This window comes from Pleurodeles waltl, chromosome 6 (assembly GCF_031143425.1).
Source record: "Pleurodeles waltl isolate 20211129_DDA chromosome 6, aPleWal1.hap1.20221129, whole genome shotgun sequence".
Classification (NCBI taxonomy): domain Eukaryota; kingdom Metazoa; phylum Chordata; class Amphibia; order Caudata; family Salamandridae; genus Pleurodeles; species Pleurodeles waltl.
The window spans coordinates 199540422-199559258 of NC_090445.1; the positions used below are offsets into that span (position 1 = coordinate 199540422).

At 45.0% G+C, this 18837-nt stretch overlaps 1 protein-coding gene and 1 long non-coding RNA gene across 3 annotated transcripts in view; one reads left to right on the plus strand and one right to left on the minus strand.

Moving 5' to 3' along the window:
- LOC138301898 (uncharacterized) overlaps nt 1-6366 on the minus strand; it is a 187769-nt gene extending 181403 nt beyond the window's left edge. Inside the window, exon 1 of one of the 2 annotated variants that reach the window (XM_069242377.1) lies at nt 6285-6366. The gene's annotated coding sequence lies outside the window, so the exon portion shown is untranslated. Of the gene's footprint in view, nt 1-5738; nt 5859-6284 lie in introns of those variants that run through there. The other variant, XM_069242378.1, reaches the window with a different exon arrangement.
- LOC138301899 (uncharacterized) overlaps nt 6357-18837 on the plus strand; it is a 155494-nt gene continuing 143013 nt past the window's right edge. The window contains exon 1 of the long non-coding RNA XR_011205147.1: nt 6357-6489. This is a non-coding gene — a long non-coding RNA (uncharacterized lncRNA). The remainder of the gene's footprint in view (nt 6490-18837) is intronic.

Genomic DNA, 18837 nt, shown 5'->3' on the forward strand with positions numbered 1-18837 from the left:
GTGGTGTGGGAAGCTGAATAAAGATCTTCTCTTCCACATGCTTGTACGCTTCTTTATAACACACTGCTACTGGGGAGAGGCAAACTGCGTTCTAGACAGATCAGTAGATTTTTCCATCAGGCTGGTGTGGCTGGAAGAGATGCTGCAGAGCCAGTGTTCTGTTAGAAAAGCCTAACATCAATGAATGGCTATGCCCTATCCGTCCAGGCCTTTCACTGGCACAGTTTCCTCTGCCAGTTCCTACAGACTCTGGGTCCTTTAATTGCTAGTTTACAACTCATGTCTATAGAACTGGATAAAACAATCACACCTTTCCAGGCACCCTAGCATTAGATAATACACTCCTTTATAAACAAACCCCAGCATCACTTGAACAGAAATGTCATTAAAGGCTTTCAAAGTCTCAATAAACATGAACAATCTCAATGCTTGTGGCACACTACTTCTTTTATATAAATCTTATTCATTGGGCAGTTTTAACAACAAAAGACGTTACAATTATAGTTTGTGCCCTATTTTGAAATCCCAGTTATTACATACGTTTTGCACCATGTAACCTGCAATAACAGTAGATATACCAAGCGTGGGGGGAAAGGAAGAAATGGGCAACAACTCAGTTTATAACACCAAAGTCTCCGCGCAAACTTATACATAACGAGCCAGTTATTCTGGCAGGCAGAAAGTTAAGCGTATCAGATATACACAGATTGAGTCCTCAAATCTTCCACCTAGGTCCCAAGACCATTGCCATTCAGGAACTTGCTTGCTGCATGTGGGCCCCACAAAGAAGTACGGCAAGATGGACATAGATTAGGAGTAGAGATTTCCAAATAGCGATTTTATGTAAATCGCTATTTGTAAATCAGTATTCCTTATGTATGAAATCTTTTGTTTCATACTTGCGACTTCTAGTGGGTCGCAACTCGATCTATCTCATGAGTATTAATGAGCTAGGTTGCAGTCTGCGGGCCCATTAGAAATGGCTGCCATCACAGGGATGGTGGCCTTCAGAGGTCAGCAGCCTACCATGTCTGTGATTGCCTTTGAATATATATATATATATTTTTTTTGTTGAAAAGCAACCTGTTTTCCATAAAGGAATACGGGATGCATTTCAACAATAAAAAAATATTTTTTTGTTTTCATTTTTAAGAGCAGGCAGTGGTCTGTGGGACCACTGCCTGCTCTTAGAAACATGTTTATAAAAGGGAAGGGTTACCACGGGTACTTCTTCCAATTTAATGGTAAAATATCAAGGTTTTGCGGCCGCATTTCGGTAGCAAAAGTTTGATACATAACATTGGAAATCGCTATTTGGAAGGGAAGCCCTGAACACACCCCCTCCAAATAGACATTTGTACACCCAAACTGTGATTCTAGAGAATCGCAGTGTGGATATTTGTACATTGGAAAAGGCATTTTTGCCATCACAAACGGCCCGATTCTGTGATTTGGGTCATGTGCAATACCAAAATGCTTCATTCATGTGTCCCATGGTTCTTGACCCAAATACCACATGTAGTTTAGCAGGAATCTATACTGAAGCCTCATTTTCAGCTGTAAATAACTCCTTTTTTTCCTTACTTTATTAAGTTGGAACTCCTTCCATCTGCTAAAAGTGGACCTGCAGAGGTCTAGGAATATCTTGGAGGCCAGCGCAGCAGGACAGCCTGTTTCAAAAGAACTCACAGAATTGTGGTTTCTCCATGTTCACCTAATAAACTGCATGGTATCCCAAATGTGTACCCTCAGAACATGTGCCTCCCTATATGGTTGCATCAGTTCACCATCTTGAAAACATGTTCAGTGAATGAGGGGCATCCACAACACCTTATTTCAGGACGATCTGTAAGCTTCCAGGCAGCAGGACTTGCCCAACAAGTGCTACTCTGGTTCCATCATCTGGCCATTAAAAATCGGTTGTCCGTATCAGTCCTCTGTTGCCAGCATCAGCACTGATTCAGAAGCTGTGCCTGAGCTTCATGGAGGCACGTCCATCTGGGAGCCAATAAAACACTGGTACTTTTGTAGACTATTCCAAAACATGGCACCTACCAGTGAAATGGCTTTTCTTCTCCAATAATTTTTTTCAAAGTGGGACCCTAGTCGATTGTCTAGTCGATTGACTAGTCTCAAGACTGTGCTAAGAATATACTGCTGAAAAAACTTCAAATGTAGCAGAAATCAATAGGTCAGGCATTTCTAAATCAAAGTGGCAGGCTTCAATAAAATACTTTCTCGCTGTCAGTTGATTTTACACATAATGGTGGAAATATCAGAACCCTACTGTATCACTCTTCAAAGCGCAACATTTTATATTCTTCACCGTCTCTATAACATCTTATTTTGAGATACAGAGTGATGTTGAGGTTTAAACTCCCTAAATGGGACAGAATTGTTTAAAATTGAGTAATACACAGGAGCATAGCTTTGTTGGTGGAGGGAGTGTGACAACCCGTAATAAATGCATTCTTGGTTTGGTAGTTGGGTTTGGGGGTCCTGAGTCAGTTCTGCTATCTCTGTAGCATTTTCCTGAGTCAAAAATGAAAGACAAAATAGTGACCTTTGATGTGAACGAGAGAGAGAGAGACACATCAGTACCCCATTGGTGACTGACTTTCAAAATGTGAGACCAGATCACCTGGAATCCATTAGAGCATCTCTACTTGTCCAAATTGTGTGATCCTAGCCAAATATTTTACAGCCTCCTTTTTTATTAGCAAGAGTGCACTTTTAAATATTTGAGTTCAGGGTGTGCAACGTACAAGCACCTCTTATGCTTGATTTAACAGACTATGGGCCTAATTACGACCTTGGCAGCTGGGATACTCCGTCACAAACATGACGGATATCCGGTCCGCGTATTACAAGTTCCATTATATCCTATGAAACTTGTAAAACGGCAGGCGGGATATCCGTCATGTTTGAGACGGAGTATCCCATCCTCCAAGGTCGTAATCATGTCCTATGTGTCTTCACATTTTCCGGGGGGCCTAAAAGCACAGTCTGTGGTGTGAGCAAGGGCTGTATTGGTGCCAGCATGGTGCGTGTCAGGTGTAAGTTGGGCATAGGAGAACCAAAGCAAGCACATTATGCAGGCAGTGAGTTGTGGAGTTTTTTGAAGGTTTCTTTCATACTGCCCTACAAATTAAGCCCTATTCTCTAGAAGAGTCCTGGATTTGACATGTGATAAGCTGGATCCGAGTCTTTATCCATCTACTGCACCCTGGGGTTCACCTTCTCTACTTGCTATTGCTACCTTGAGAGAGTGAAGTATACAAAATAACTTAGTTACGGAATTGGAATGAAGTAAAACCTTAGGCCTCACAATTTCCTTATGCCTTTATTTTCTCATCTGCAAACATTAGGAATGCTTAGAAATAGGCACAGTTACAATAGTGAGTGCTATAAAAGTGAATGTCTGCCCACTGAGGGGGGCAGACAAAAACACCCAACCTCCACCACTAGATACAGGGCAGGTTTTAGCCATGGCACTAGGAGACTTAGGGGCTTATTTACAAGCTCTGTGCACCACCTGCGCATCACTTTTTGTGAAGCACCAGCGGTGCATAGTGCAGACCGATATCCACAAGGCCATACGAAGACACTTTGCGTGGCTTTTCATGGCCTTGTTGATATGGTGTAAGGCAACGCAGCACAAGTCGCTGCATTGCCTTACACACCTTCAGGGAGGCATACCATGGGTGATGCTGTGGGTATTCCCACGTTACACCCATGGGTTTTGATGCATTCCCAGATTTACAAGAATCTTTAAACATGGTAATGTGTCAAAACTTTACGACTCCCCAGAGCAGGCACAACAAGGTTAAATATCTTTATTTCTCTTCGTTGTTTCCTCTTTCCAGGTGTGCTGCATTATGCAGCACACATAGAAAGAGGAAAATGTCTCTCTGGATTGTTTTTAGGCTTGCACAAAGACAATCCCGCTGACGACGCATACACCTTTGCACCAAGGTGCCAGGGCACCTGTGTTGCGGCTAGGCCGCAATTTGTGCGCTAGGGCAGCGGGAAAGTACAGAAATGCACTGTATCTTGTAAATACTGTGCATTTCTGCCCTTTCCCCGTGGCGGAGGGCAGAGAAGCAAAGTCACTTGCTGCGCTGCCCTGCGCTACGGGGCTTGTAAATATGCCCTTTAATGTTTAATTCTGGCTTTACCACTTTGCAAAAATATACCGGTTGTGAACTCTTTATTCAACATCTGGGTAGTTTCTACAGCACAATGGCATTCTTTGGAGAAGAGCAATTCCTCAGCCTCGCCATCAGAACCACTCACACCCCAGTTGTTGTGTAATGAGTAAGATAAATTCTCTCTGTCCCTTATTCCTATGTCTCCCTTCATTCTTTTTATTCCTCCCATGTCATTATTACCCACTCTCTGAATTTCTGTTGCCTCTGTGAAAGCATGTTTTACTTCATCTCTTTTTCCTGTCTGGAAAATTCTCCCTTTCTTCAGTTGTGTTTTCTTAAGTTAGCCCCCCTCATTTTCCTCTAAAGGAAATTATTTGTATCCTACAACTAATGTTATATTTTATTGTGTCACATTCACTAACTTGCTGCTGTCAGTAACTACCTGTTTTATCAAACCTTGACATTTGCAGAAGACCATTCTCTGTAGACTTTAAATAGATGTGTGTTCTTGTGAGTGTTTTCAGTTATGCATGCTTTTAAAGGTTATTCAGGAAAGTAGAGGGGCCTTGTTCTTCCTTAAGTAGAGAACAGACCAAGTCTGATTTAGAGTTGAGTGGTAAAGGAAAAAACATCCATTTCCAGAGGAAGTATTAGAAACAGCAGAGAATCCACAGGTGGCATTTCCTTCACCATACTATTCCTATCTTTAAGGGATAGTACCATTCTATCCCTTTCTTGGATTTTAGTCCAGATTTGGCACTTCCTCTTGGTATCGCCAACCTCTAAATCAAGCTGTAGAGTGTTGGAACCTCAGAGTTAAGTAGTGTGTGTGAGGCCTTCATACATCATTGCCTTCCACTTGATTCCTCCCCTTTCTTTCTTTAGTGACCCTCTTACCTTCAATCCCCTTCATGCCCTCTATTTCGGAGTATACTCTCCTCTCAATCTTATGGCAACCTAATCCTTCATATTGGAATTCTGAAATTGACGGATACCTCATTTATGAATCACAACCTCTCCTCTTTAAAACCCTATACCTGTAAACTAACATTAACCACTAACATTGGGTTCCAGAGTACCGTGCAACTTTGCTTTTAAACCAAGAAGGCTGGCATGGTAGTTTTTGTATCTGATTGTTGTTTCCTGCTGCGAGGGACTTAAGCCAATGTCCCCTGTCCAAGACTTGTTAATTATGCTGCTTAAAAGCAGCAGCGTCCCCCCCCAAATCCCCCACCCCCGGAACCCGGAACTCAATGTCACCTACTGAGGCCTGGGATGGCAAGAGGTGCAACACATGCTGTGCCTCTTCCGTCCGACCCATTGTCATACTGCACATGACAACGGACAGGCCTTACTGTGAACTGCTCAGAGTCAGACTCGAGCTGTAACAGCATTCCGAGTTAGGTGCCAGCAGAAAAGCTTGCCACGGTATGTGGGCCTGCTTCTGAATGGCCTTTAGTGGGTCTGGACCCACCTGGCCCACCCTCTAGAACCTGATCCCAAATCCTGGTCGTTTTACCCCTTCCACCCCGCAGCCCACTGCTTTTCCCGTTAGGAAATCTTAAATTCACAGACCCTGAATCTCACCTGACTAAGCCACGCAGGCCCCAGCTAAAAAAGGGTCCGTGGCAGCATTGGCCTCTCTCTCGCCAACCGGTTTCCTCAAATTTTCCTGCCATCTTTTTTTTTTCTTTGAATTCGGCACCACACTTTGTCTGCGTGCATGGACGCACTACCCCGGATACAGGTTGCCTTCCCACATACCGACGACTTCCTCTTCTGCAAATCATTATCAGGGGGCTCTGAATTTAAACAAACGAAAGACTACAACTCCCAACATGCTCTATATCGTCAAGGAAAAGTCCAGAATTGGAAGTAGGCTTTCCACACAAGCAGCGAGGTAGGAGCCCTTTATGGGTGCGATTTTGTGGACCCATCTCTCTCCCACGAGTTTACTCCTCGTCTGAGGGGGAGGGGGAGATCTGGATATAATCTGCTGTTGACAAGGGTAGATTTCTCTTATCCTCCGTTTACGCATGTCTGATTTTCACTCCGCCGTCAGAGCCCCTTCCCGCTCCAGGGGAGCAGGGAGCTTTTGCAACATTCAGTTTATGAAGCTTGTTAAATACATACCTCTCGTTTAAAGAAAACCCTTCCTGCAAGGCAGCCTGAGGCAGCGGGCGCATCTCTGAGCCCTTCTCTCATTCTTGTGGTGAAAGACAGATAGTGAGCTGGAGACGGAGGCCCAGAACACCAGAGACAGGGAGCTTAGCGCCGCGCCACACGGCGCAACCTGCGTACGGATGGGCGTGCCCGCAGACAGCGTGGAGACACGCAGGTAAACCTGCGCGCCTTTGTCTGTTTTTATTAATCACACTGAAAAGCCAGGAAAAGTATGGGATAGAAGATGGGAGGGAGGCGGGGTGTGGGAACAGGAAGATCAGAAGGAGGTTGGAGCTTTGAGGAACACGTGAGAGAGGTGCTGAATGGATTTAAAGTACTGGCAGTAGATTCAATGAAGGTTATTGGGAGTATCACTGTTAGTACATCTCGATGCCAGCATTTATAGCCTTTCAGTGCAGTTCTACGTTCGTAGGATATAAACAGAGCAGAGGAGAAGTAACCGATATGTCTAGGCATATACAATAGTCATATGTCAGGAAGGCTGCAGTCATTCACTAACTTAGAGGCAAATAAACCTATTGAAAAACAGTTAGGTCTAGAAGGCCGATGGTCATTATCCAGAGATCAGTCTCTCACGGGTTGAGAATGTTGCAGGTCACTTCTACACCACAAGAGAGCAATAAGTCAAGTCACTGCCCGAAGAACCTCCGGTGCTAAATATTGCAGGTCACTGCCTACGGGAAAAAAAAGCAGATTTTAAAGAGCAAGCCCAGGAACCAATGAAAGAGACTGACGTGACCTGGGCGTGGTTTGAAGCCCAAAGAGAGAGTACTTTATGGACGGAGCGCTTTGCGTTCGCCCATAAAAACATCGACTGAGAATGCTGAAGGCCTCTGTATAGGAAATAACAATTGGTGGAGAATGTTGCAGGACACTGCCTACAGAACACACGCTGGTTGAGAATGCTGCGGGCCACGCATTGGAAATAACCATTAGTGGAAACTGCCGCAGGCCATTGGTAGGGAACAACCATTGTTGAGAAAATTGCAGGTCACCGTCTATAGAACAACTTTTGGTTGCGGCCACTGCAATCCATTGTGCAGGGAACAACCATTGGTTGAGAAAGTTACAGCCAATCGTATAAGGAACAACTACATGTAAAAGATGTTGCATATTCTTGCCATGTGAACATAAGTATTTGTACAATTTTGGCACAGCTCGACTGTAAGTATGAAAATAACTGATATGCCTATGTTTACACAAGTGGGTTACACATGGCCATAAAGTGAGATGGATGCAACAACTGTTCGTCACTCAAGGCAGCACCCCACTGCCCAGGAGCAGGCTGCTTGGAGAACAGTTGTTGGTTGAGAAGGCCGCAAGCCACTGCCCAGAGGCTGCTGCCTAGAGAACAGGATTTGCAAAAGCTCAGAGGTTTGCCCATGTCTGTAATTAAATTTATTTTTAGTTGCTCCTTCCTTTCTATTTAAAGCGTCTGTGCTCTGAGAGCATGTACCAAGTGAACCCACTGCTTCTGGAAAGAACCCCACTTTCTAAAGTGGGCCAAGGTGTAGGAGCATTTGGCAGGAGATGGCATGGAATATCGCCAGATTGAAAACCACAGGTTCTTCTGGGATCTGGCAGCAGACACTATCGGGCTGTGGAGGAGAGACAGTGCCGATAGCTGGCAGTGAGCCGGGATGAGGGCATGAAACTTCAGGTTTCACATGTCCTGGTAGGCACACGTGTCTCGACCACACATATCACTTAAACGGAGCCGGGAGCAGAGCAGGGGGAGTGTCATTCAAGGGTGAGCCCTAATTTTCTTTGAGGTCACAAGGCACAAAACTAAACAGGAATTTCAGTAACTGGCTAATATCAAGCAAAGATCATGCTTTCTGGGTGTTGGAATACTTTCTAAACACAATTGTTTTTCACACTACTGTTCCCTTATAGTACATTACTAGAAACATGGTGTGCGTAACACCATTCTGTACCATGCTGAATACCTTTACGAAGTGGCACTTGTAAAAAAAAAAAAAAAAAGTCTTCGCCACATCTCAAGAAGGCAGTTTAGAAAGAGGCCCACTCCCCTCCTGGTTTGCGATCCCTATGAGGTAGCTGTAATATTGCAGAAATGTCAAAAACTGATCTTACCCCTGGGGTGTTGTTTATAAATCCTGAGAAGACTTCCAGTGGCTTAGCTTTCAGTGGTGCAGCCAGCAGCACGGAGGCCCAGAGTGGCTGAGGCTTATGGCTTGCATCAGCTGGAGTATACTTATCAAGCACCAGCACACATTTTTTTCAGAGTACCAGTGGCCAGCCTTTACCTTTACTACAAGCGAGTTAAGAGGACAAGAGAAGCAGAGAGATACAGAGGAGAAAAGAGGGATACAGGGGTGAGCAGGTAAAAGGGCAGTAATACAGACGTAGCAAAGAAAAAAGGATGGTTTAGAGATACAAGAGTTTCAGAGGATTGATGGAGAGAAGAGAGAAAGTGAAAGGGTTTAAGATACAGGAGAAAGGGGAAGGAATAGACAGGAGAAAAACAACAAAAAGAGAATAATATGAGAGGCAGAAGAGCAGAGAGACGCGAGGGAGGAACAGTGGCGTGAGGATGAAAGATATAAAGTAGCGGTAGAAAGGCAGGAGAGTGGACAAATAAAAGAAAGGATGCAGAGAAATGGGTAGAGCAGTAATAGGAGAACAAAAGCTTAGAGGGGAGAGTGGAGGAGACTGAGAGGTGTTAAGTAGCAAGATACAGATACACAGGAGTAAAAGAGGAGAACGGGGAAGTATCAGAGAGGGAAGAGAAAGGGTATAAAAAGGGACAAGTGATGTAAGAGAAAAGAAAGAGGTGACGGGCTGCATGTGGTGCAGAATGTAAACATCAGTAGCGCACAGAATGAGGCTGAAGGTAAAGTGGAGAGATATCAGTAGGAAGGAGGGAGAGTGAAAGGAAGATAACTGATATAGGGGACATTAGAAGAGGAGATAGTGGAGATATCTAAGGAATGATGTAGAGATTCGGGAAGCATGAGGAAAAGTTGTGGAAAGTGAAGAGAGACAGCGAAAGGGCCAACAGATGCAGGAGAAAAGGGGGAGAGGGAAGCATGCAGAATTTAACCATTAGTGGAGAACTGAAAGGGAGAGAGGAAAGTGGAGAGATACAATGGAAGTTGGAAGAGGGAACGGTGCAGGGCAGCGTGCTACAGAGGAAAAGGAGGTTCGGGAAGGGCATGAAATATGCATGGTGCAGTAAGGAAGTACAAGTGAGCAGAAGCACAGCTATCATGAGTACTGCAAGTGCAGCAGTGCGGGTGCCCAGAATTTTTCTTTTCATTTACCACTGGAATGGATAGCCCTTTTAACATTGCAGTATAACCCATTGCAACCTGGCAGGGCCACTGCATAATTTTGACAATGAAGGGAGAGTAAAATAGAACTTGTAAGATTTAAAAGATGGAAAGCTGATTTGGCCAGACAGTGTCCTAGCATGACTCTACTCCGACATGAACATCATTTTACCATCACATGAGTAGAAATCTTACCCCACTTGAGAAAATGTACTCCAAGTAAACATCTATTGCACACATTTTCACTGGCAAAAAAGCTAATCACTTCTGTTCCTTCAGGAAACCATATTTTAGAAGATCTCATCCATAGACGTTTCTGTTGGGTTGGTGACATTGAGTGCGGTTGTCGAGAGAACACATTTACAATTACCAAGGCTCTGAAAGATACCCCCTCCTTCCTAAAAATCATCATCAGGATATAGTGTAGTAGATCGTTTGTAAACTGGTATTGATTAATGTTGTATATCCCACTCAAGTCTCCCCAAAAGATCCCATTACAAACTGCAAAAGGATTAGTGAAACCTGGCCTAAGATCACCCCACTAGCTCGTGGTGAAGCACAATATAAAGTTCCGCGTACCATGTCTGAAGCATTCTGGGGCAATATTTCTTGATACCTACAGAGCCTCCTTTCTCACCCCCAGCTATGGCATCAACAAGAACGTCAAGTCTAGTCATGCCTTGAGGTGCTGGATTTAGCTATACTCCATGCAACTTTGCCCAGTGGAGGGACAAATATATCATATAAATAAACACACAGTGGTGGTCATTACTACCCTGGCGGTCAGAGACCGCCAGGGGTAATGTAGCGTCCGTACCGCCAACAGGCTGGCGGTACGGAGGCCCTCATTACGACTGCGGCCGGCGGTTTCCCGCCATTTTAGCCCCGGCAGTGATAATCCGCCAGGGCAGCGCTGCAAGCAGCGCTGCCCTGGGGACTATGACATCCCTACCGCCAGCCTGTTTCTGGCGGTTTGCACCGCCAGGAAGAGGCTGGCGGTAAGGGGTGTTCTGGGGCCCCCCTAGCATAGCAGACAGTGAAAAGCGCGACGGGTGCAACTGCACCCGTCGCACGGCTGCAACACCGCCGGCTCCTATGTTGCGGCCTCATCCCCGCTGGGCCGGCGGGCGCAAACTTGGTTTGCGTCCGCCGGCCCAGCGGGAATGTCATAATGGGGGCCGCGCGAGTGCGGCCGCACGGCGGTTACCGCCTGGCGGGCGGCTAAGGTCGTAATGACCCCCAGTGTCTTTTAACCCACGCTGATCCAGTAACACCGTCAAAATCGGATCGTGTCTAGACCAAATTTCATAGAGTGGGTTGAGGAGCACTTTTTTGCTCGTTTTGCAGAGCAGTGCTTTTCAGAGAATATTAGGACACCAGCATAAGACATGAGTAAGCAGAACTGATAACCGATTTTTTGACCTGCTTCCTAATTAATCTTTGGGGAAAATTAGTGGCGAACGAGCATTTAAGATTGCCTCTTATTTATTACTTTCTGTTTTGTACCTATTCTTTTTCTCTTTTCCTTGTCTCTCCTTTCTTCGCTTTTTGACCCACCTTCCGCTCTCCTTGCTGTTCTCTCTACTCTTTTCTATTTTTCCTTATCTCAGAAATTGTACTCATTAGGAGCTCATTAGGACCATTGTGGGTACTTTTACCTCATCACAGAATTTTCATATTCAACTCATCGCTGGCAATGTGATATTCTAATATCAATTCCTAACTAGTCCATCAGAAAGTTAAGATGTACTATCACACCACTGAGCCTGCTGTTGTTGTCTCTCTGTTATAAGAAATTTTATACCGGACGTTATATACATCATCTGTGGTGTAGGCCTGCATCTCCCTTCCAAATTAATATTATAAATACTTGAAATTAAGCAAGCAGTTGACCAAAAGCACCCATGGCAAATCGTCTTGGGTGCAAAGTCACTTCTACACCAGCTTGTTATTGGTACACATCTGAGCCTATTCTCTGCGGCAGGCTTTATAATAAATGCCAAACACCGCCAAAATATGTCTGCTAGGACCTCATGAACCCATATCCATGCACAGATGCCCCACATCTGCACATTGCATCTTTCAATGCCAATATGTTGTGTTAGTGGCAGATGCTGCATGATGTAAAAAGGCACATAACGTAAAAAACTAGCTCAATGTTAACGCCAATGTTAGCAGACAGTTAACTCAAGAAATAGACACAATATATTAGATCCAAATGTCAGCACAAAATATACTTTCCCAATCATTATCTGCACAATAGCTTAAGCGCACACCAGTCCTAAAGTCAAAACATAATATCCACACATCAGCATATTTACTTCTCAACTTACAGAATGATCTTTAGCATACATTGCCGTCTTTCGAAATTCCCCACTAAACAGGTTGCATTGATGTATACATTTGTCCGATTTCCATAATGCTGCGATGCATATTTACAAAATGTAAACACTGTTGCAATAATGGACACATTTGTTTATTTTCCCAATTTACAGTGATGAATAACAAATTCCAACAATGCCTCCTTCTCGCCATATTTTCACAATGCCACAGGAGAGCACGTTTACCATGTTCTCATTAATCCAATTTAGCATAAATTCCACATTTTCCTCAATTACTTTAGTAATACATTCGTTGTCCCAATTTCTGCAGGGCTGCAGTAATATACATATTTGGCAAGTTCACACAATGTTGACACTGACCATGTACATATTTCACCAGCATTCACAATACGGCGGGAATATCTATATTGGCTAGTTTCAGGTGCGGCAATCCACATATCTGGACACATTCCACAGTCCTACAGTCATTTGAGTCCACTTTTTACATGAGTCGTAATACTTGTATTTGCTGTATTTCCACTGTAATGAATATATCTTCCAAATGTCCACACCACTACAGTAATGTATACATTTGTCTAATTTTTAAAATACATTTACAATGTACATATTTCCTTAATTGCCGCAATGACCCAATAATGTTCATATTTCTCAAATTTCCACTCTGTTGCAATAACGAACATGTGTCCAGTTCTCACAGTGCTTCTGTAGTCCATATAGGTATTCACTTTCCACAATGCTACACTAATTCCCTTATTTGTCTGATTTCCATAATTACTCGATAATTCCAATTTCCAGCACAACAAACTGGAAAAACATTCTGGAGGCAGAATGGTGACTCTTGCGTGGATTCTCCTTCTTAGGAGGCGTGGCGGATTTCCATATAGTTAGTCCTTGTCTGCTGCGGCACAGTAAGCAAAAAACACAGATGGAGCTTTTTTTGCTTACACCCTCTAATTGTGAAAGATATGCCCAGACAGGAGTACTTTGCTTCACTGTTTAAAGGTATTTTACCTGCACTTGACTGATAAGTCTACTAGGCCAGCACTGCGTGCCTAACACTACGGACTTAACTTGTTGCTACTGGTGCTTCCTGTGTGTGGTGGTACAGTGAGCAAAACAATACACTACAGTGCTTCAAAGGAATAATCATCAATAACTGATATTAATTCAAAGACAGCTCACAGATACACGTATAGGCACTTACACACACAGAGAGAGAAATGCTGTGAGGCAGCAGAGAGAGACACCGACATGGATGCATACAAAGGGACAGACTTGCACACGGACAAGTGTGCACATACAGGCAGGCACGCACAGACATGAAGAACGATACAGTGATAGAGTTCTACAGTGAGACCCAGATAGCCAGGCACCAAAGAAAATGGGCAATCACGTATACACAGCCAAGCAGACATAGTTATAGAAGCTCAATGAGCATGCATGCACTCACACTTCAAGAAACAAGGCATTCCGGTATACACATGCATCATACATATCAACATACTCCTATTAGAAAGTATTATCCCCCTTGACCTCATCGTGACTCTTCAAACAAGTCTGATGCCTTCCATAGATGTTATAGGATCCCACCTCTCTGCCTTCCTCACCCTCCATAGATTTGTCATCTACATGCATTTAGTGTACTCACCCCTGTTTGGAGCTGGTGGCCCAGTAGGTTGGAAAGGACTACAGACAGGTAGAATTATAGGCAGGAGGCAATGACAACTTACTTTCTTCCTCACCCTCTCCATTGTGCAAGGTGTGCTGTCTCTGGCAGTGAGGTGGGCACAGTCAAGGGCATGCCTATGTCATTTGCTTGCATTTTTGTTTGATCCAGTGCACAGTGCCACGTGTGTGGTCTTGGAGGAGAATGCAATCTTCCTACTAACACTGCAGGGCCTAAAAGGTCCTTGACCAAGTGATGCTAAACACATGTCTGTAGAAGCACCAGCAGGGTTCTGGGTTATTGTCTGGTGATGGTGCAGTGATTTGCAATGATACAACTGTGCAGAATAGGCATGAGATACCACCACCAACTTACCACAGAGCAAAGCACACACATGGAGGCATACAGGTACAAGAAACATACCCCAGAATTTACTATCCTGTCACGTCCTGCCATGGCAGTGCTAGGCAATAGGTGTAAGGAAATTTCTCCTTGGCATGGTTACCCCCCATGGTTACCCCCCTGACATTTTGCCTTTTGTTGATGCCAGTTATAATTGAAAGTGTGCTGGGACCCTGCTAACCAGGCCCCAGCACCAGTGTTCTTTCCCTAAAGTGTACCTTTGTTCCCACAATTGGCACAGCCCTGGCACCCAGATAAGTCCCTTGTAAATGGTACCCCTGGTACCAAGGGCCCTGATGCCAGGGAAGGTCTCTAAGGGCTGCAGCATGTCTTATGCCACCCTGGGGACTCCTCACTCAGCACATGCACACTGCCTCACAGCTTGTGTGGGCTGGTGGGTGAGAAAATGACTAAGTCGACATGGCACTCCCCTCAGAGTGCCATGCCCACCTCACACTGCCTGTGGCATAGGTAAGTCACCCCTCTAGCAGGCCTTACAGCCCTAAGGCAGGGTGCACTATACCACAGGTGAGGGAATATGTGCATGAGCACCATGCCCCTACAGTGTCTAAGCAAAACCTTAGACATTGTAAGTGCAGAGTAGCCATAAAGAGTATATGGTCTGGGAGTTTGTCAAACACAAACTCCACAGTTCCATAATGGCTACATTGAAATCTGGGAAGTTTGGTATCAAACTTCTCAGCACAATAAATGCACACTGATGCCAGTGTGGAATTTATTGTAAAATGCACCCAGAGGGCATCTTAGAGATGCCCCCTGAATACCAGTCCGACTCCTAGTACTAGGCTGACCAGTTTCTGCCAGCCTGCCACAACCAGACGAGTTTCTGGCCACATGGGGAGAGTGCCTTTGTCACTCTGTGGCCAGGAACAAAGCCTGTACTGGGTGGAGGTGCTTCTCACCTCCCCCTGCAGGAACTGTAACACCTGGCGGTGAGCCTCAAAGGCTCATGCCTTTTGTTTCAGCACCCCAGGGCATCCCAGCTAGTGGAGATGCCCGCCCCTCCAGCCACTGCCCCCACTTTTGGCGGCAAGGCTGGAGGAGATAATGAGAAAAACAAGGAGGAGTCACCCACCAGTCAGGACAGCCCCTAAGGTGTCCTGAGCTGAGGTGACCCCTGCCTTTCGAAATCCTCCATCTTGAGATTGGAGGATTCCCCTAATAGGATTAGGGATGTGCCCCCCTCCCCTCAGGGAGGAGGCACAAAGAGGGTGTAGCCACCCTTCGGGACAATAGCCATTGGCTTCTGCCCTCCTGACCCAAACACACCTCTAAATCTAGTATTTAGGGGCGACCCAGAACCCAGGAAATCAGTTTCCTGCAACCTACACAAAGAAGAAGGACTGCTGACGTGAAAGCCCTGCAGAGATGACGGAAACGACAATTGACTTGGCCCCAGCCCTACCAGCCTGTCTCCAGACTCAAAGAACCTGCACAGCGACACATCCGATAGGGACCAGTGACCTCTGTTGCCTCAGAGGACTGCCCTGAACCGAAGGACCAAGAAACTCCAGAGAACAGCGGCACTGTTCAAAAACAGCAATAACTTTGCAGCTTTCTTGCAACTTTCAAAGGCTTCACTCCTCCCTCCGGAAGCGTGAGACTTCACACTCTGCACCCGACGCCCCTGGCTCAGGCTCCAGAGAACCAACACTGCAGAGAGGACTCCCAGGGGACTGCGACCTCGTGAGTAACCTGAGACGACCACCTGGACCCTCACAATGACGCATGCAGAGAGGATCCAGAGGCTACCCCTGTCTGCGACTGCCTGGAGGAAAGAACCCAACGCCTGGACCTAAAACTGCACCCACAGCCCCCAGGGCCAGAAGGAACCAAACTCCAGTGCAGGAGTGACCATCAGACGACCCTCTGCCTAGCCCAGTCAGTGGCTGGCCCGAGAAGCCCCCCTGTGCCCTGCCTGCACCGCTAGAGAGACCCCCGGGTCCCTCCATTGATTCCTACTGAAAACCCGATGCCTGATAAGCACACTGCACCCGGCCGCCCATGTGCCACTGAGGGTGTGTTTTGTGTGCTTACTTGTCCCCCCCCCAGTGCTCTACAAAACCCTCCTGGTCTGCCCCCGAAGATGCAGGTACTTACCTGTTGGCAGACTGGAACCGGAGCACCTCTGTTCTCCATAGGCGCCTGTGTGTTTTGGGCCCTCCTTTGACCTCTGCACCTGACCGGCCCTGTGTTGCTGGTGCCGTGACTTTGGGGTTGCCTTGTACCCCCAACAGTGGGCTGCCTATGCCCAGGAGCTTGAACTTGTAAGTGCCTTACTTTCCTGAGAACCTAACCAATACTTACCTCCCCCAGGAACTGTTGATTTTTGCACCGTGTCCACTTTTAAAATAGCTTATTGCCATTTTAACTACAACTGTGAATGTTACTGCTCTAATTCAAAGTTCCTTACTTACCTGTGTGGAGTACCTTGCATTTTATGTATTTACTTCAAATCTTGAATCTTGTGGTTCTAAAATAAATTAAGAAAATATATTTCTTTATATAAAAACTATTGGCCTGGAGTTAAGTCTTTGAGTGTGTGTTCCTTATTTATTGCCTGTGTGTGTACAACAAATGCTTAACACTTAACAAAATAGAGCATTATAATGATCTAATTTTGCCACTATCTTACCTCTCAGGGGAACCCTTGGACTCTGTGCACACTATCTCTCACTTTGAAATAGTATATACAGAGCCAACTTGCTACGTTGGTGGATCAGCGGTGGGGTCTAAGACTTTGCATTTGCTGGACTACTCAGCCAATACCTGATCACACGACTAAATTCCAAAAATTGTCATTAGAAACTGATTTTTGAAATTTGAGCTATTTTTCTACAATTTTAAAAGTCCTGATAGGGCCTTGTGTAAGTCCCTGTTACCATTTCTTTTAGAGTTTAAAAGTTTGTGAAAGTTTGAATTTAAGTTCTAGAAGTAGTTTTTAGGTTCTTAAAAAGTTATCCCAACTTTTAGAGAAATAATGTCTAGCACAGATGAGATGGTGGTGGAACTCAACCTCACCCCTTACCTGCATCTTGGGATGTAAGAGTTAAGGACTCTCTGTAAGCTAAAACATATAAAGACTGGGTCCAACCCTACCAAAGTAAAGCTCCAGGAGCTTTTGGCAGAGTTTGCAAAGGACCACCCCTCTGAGGATAATCCTACAGATGGGGAAGTTAGTGAGCAGGAGGGTGATTCCCCCCGTCCTAACCAGGGAGAACAGGGTTTCTCAAACCCTGACTCCACAAGTAATAGTCAGAGAGACTGGTTCTTCCACAGGGCAGACCAGTAACTCTGGAAGCAGTGAGGGCAGCCTCAATGAAGATGACCTCCTGTTAGCCAGGATAGCCAAAAGACTGGCTTTGGAGAGGCAGCTCCTAGCCATAGAAAGGGAAAGACAAGAGATGGGTTTAGCTCCCATCGATGGTGGCAGCAACTTTAAAAGGGCCAGAGAGAATAATGACATCCTAAAAATCCCCAAAGGGATTGTAACAAAATATGAAGATGGTGATAGGATCAGCAAGTGGTTCACAGCTTTTGAGAGGGCTTGTGCAACTAGAAAAGTAAACAAATCTCACTAGGGTGCTCTCCTTTGGGAAATGTTCACTGGAAAGTGTAGGGGTAGACTCCACACACTCTCTGGTAAAGATGCAGAATCATATGACCTCATGAAGGCTACCCAGATTGAGGGCTTTGGATTCTCAGCTGAGGAGTACAGGATTAGGTTCAGGGGGGCTCAAAGCTCAAAAATCCTCCAGCCAGACCTGGGTTGATTTTGTTGACTTCTCAGTCAAAACACTAGATGGTTGGATAACTGGAAGTGGTGTAAATGATTATGATGGGCTGTATAACTTGTTTATGAAAGAACATCTGTTAACCCCTTCGCTGCCAGGCCTTTTCCCCCTCCTGTGCCGAGCCTTTTTTTGGCTATTTGGAGCAGTTCGCGCTTAGGCCCTCATAACTTTTTGTACATAAGCTACCCACGCCAAATTTGTGTCCTTTTTTTCCAACATCCTAGGGATTCTAGAGGTACCCAGACTTTGTGGGTTCCCCAGAAGGAGGCCAAGAAATTAGCCAAAAAACAGTGAAAATTTAGTTTTTTTCAAAAAAATGGGAAAAATGGGCTGCAGAAGAAGGCTTGTGGTTTTTTACTTGAAAAGGGCATCAACAAAGGGTTTGCGGTGATAAAATCACCAGCTTCCCAGCTTTCAGGAACAGGCAGACTTGAATCAGAAAACCCAATTTTTCAACACAATTTTGGCATTTTACTGGGACATACCCCATTTTTACGATTTTTTGTGCTTTCAGCCTCCTTCCAATCAGTGACAGAAATGGGCATGAAACCAACGCTGGATCCCAGAAACCGCAACATTTTTGAAAAATAGACAAAAATCTGAATTCAGCAAGGGGTAATTTGTGTAGATCCTACAAGGGTTTCCTACAGAAAATAACAACTGAAAAATAAAAATATTGAAATTGAGGTGAAAAAAACATCAATTATTCTCTACGTTTTACTCTGTAACTTTTTCCAGCAATGTCAGATTTTCGAAAGCAATATACCGTTACGTCTGCTGGACTCTTCTGGTTGCGGGGATATATAGGGCTTATAGGTTCATCAAGAACTCTAGGCACCCAGAGCCAATAAATGACCTGCACCCTGCAGTGGGTTTTCAATCTATGCCGGGTATACAGCAATTCATTTGCTGAAATATAAAGAGTAAAAAATAGCTATCAAGAAAACCTTTGTATTTCCAAAATGGGCACAAGATAAGGTG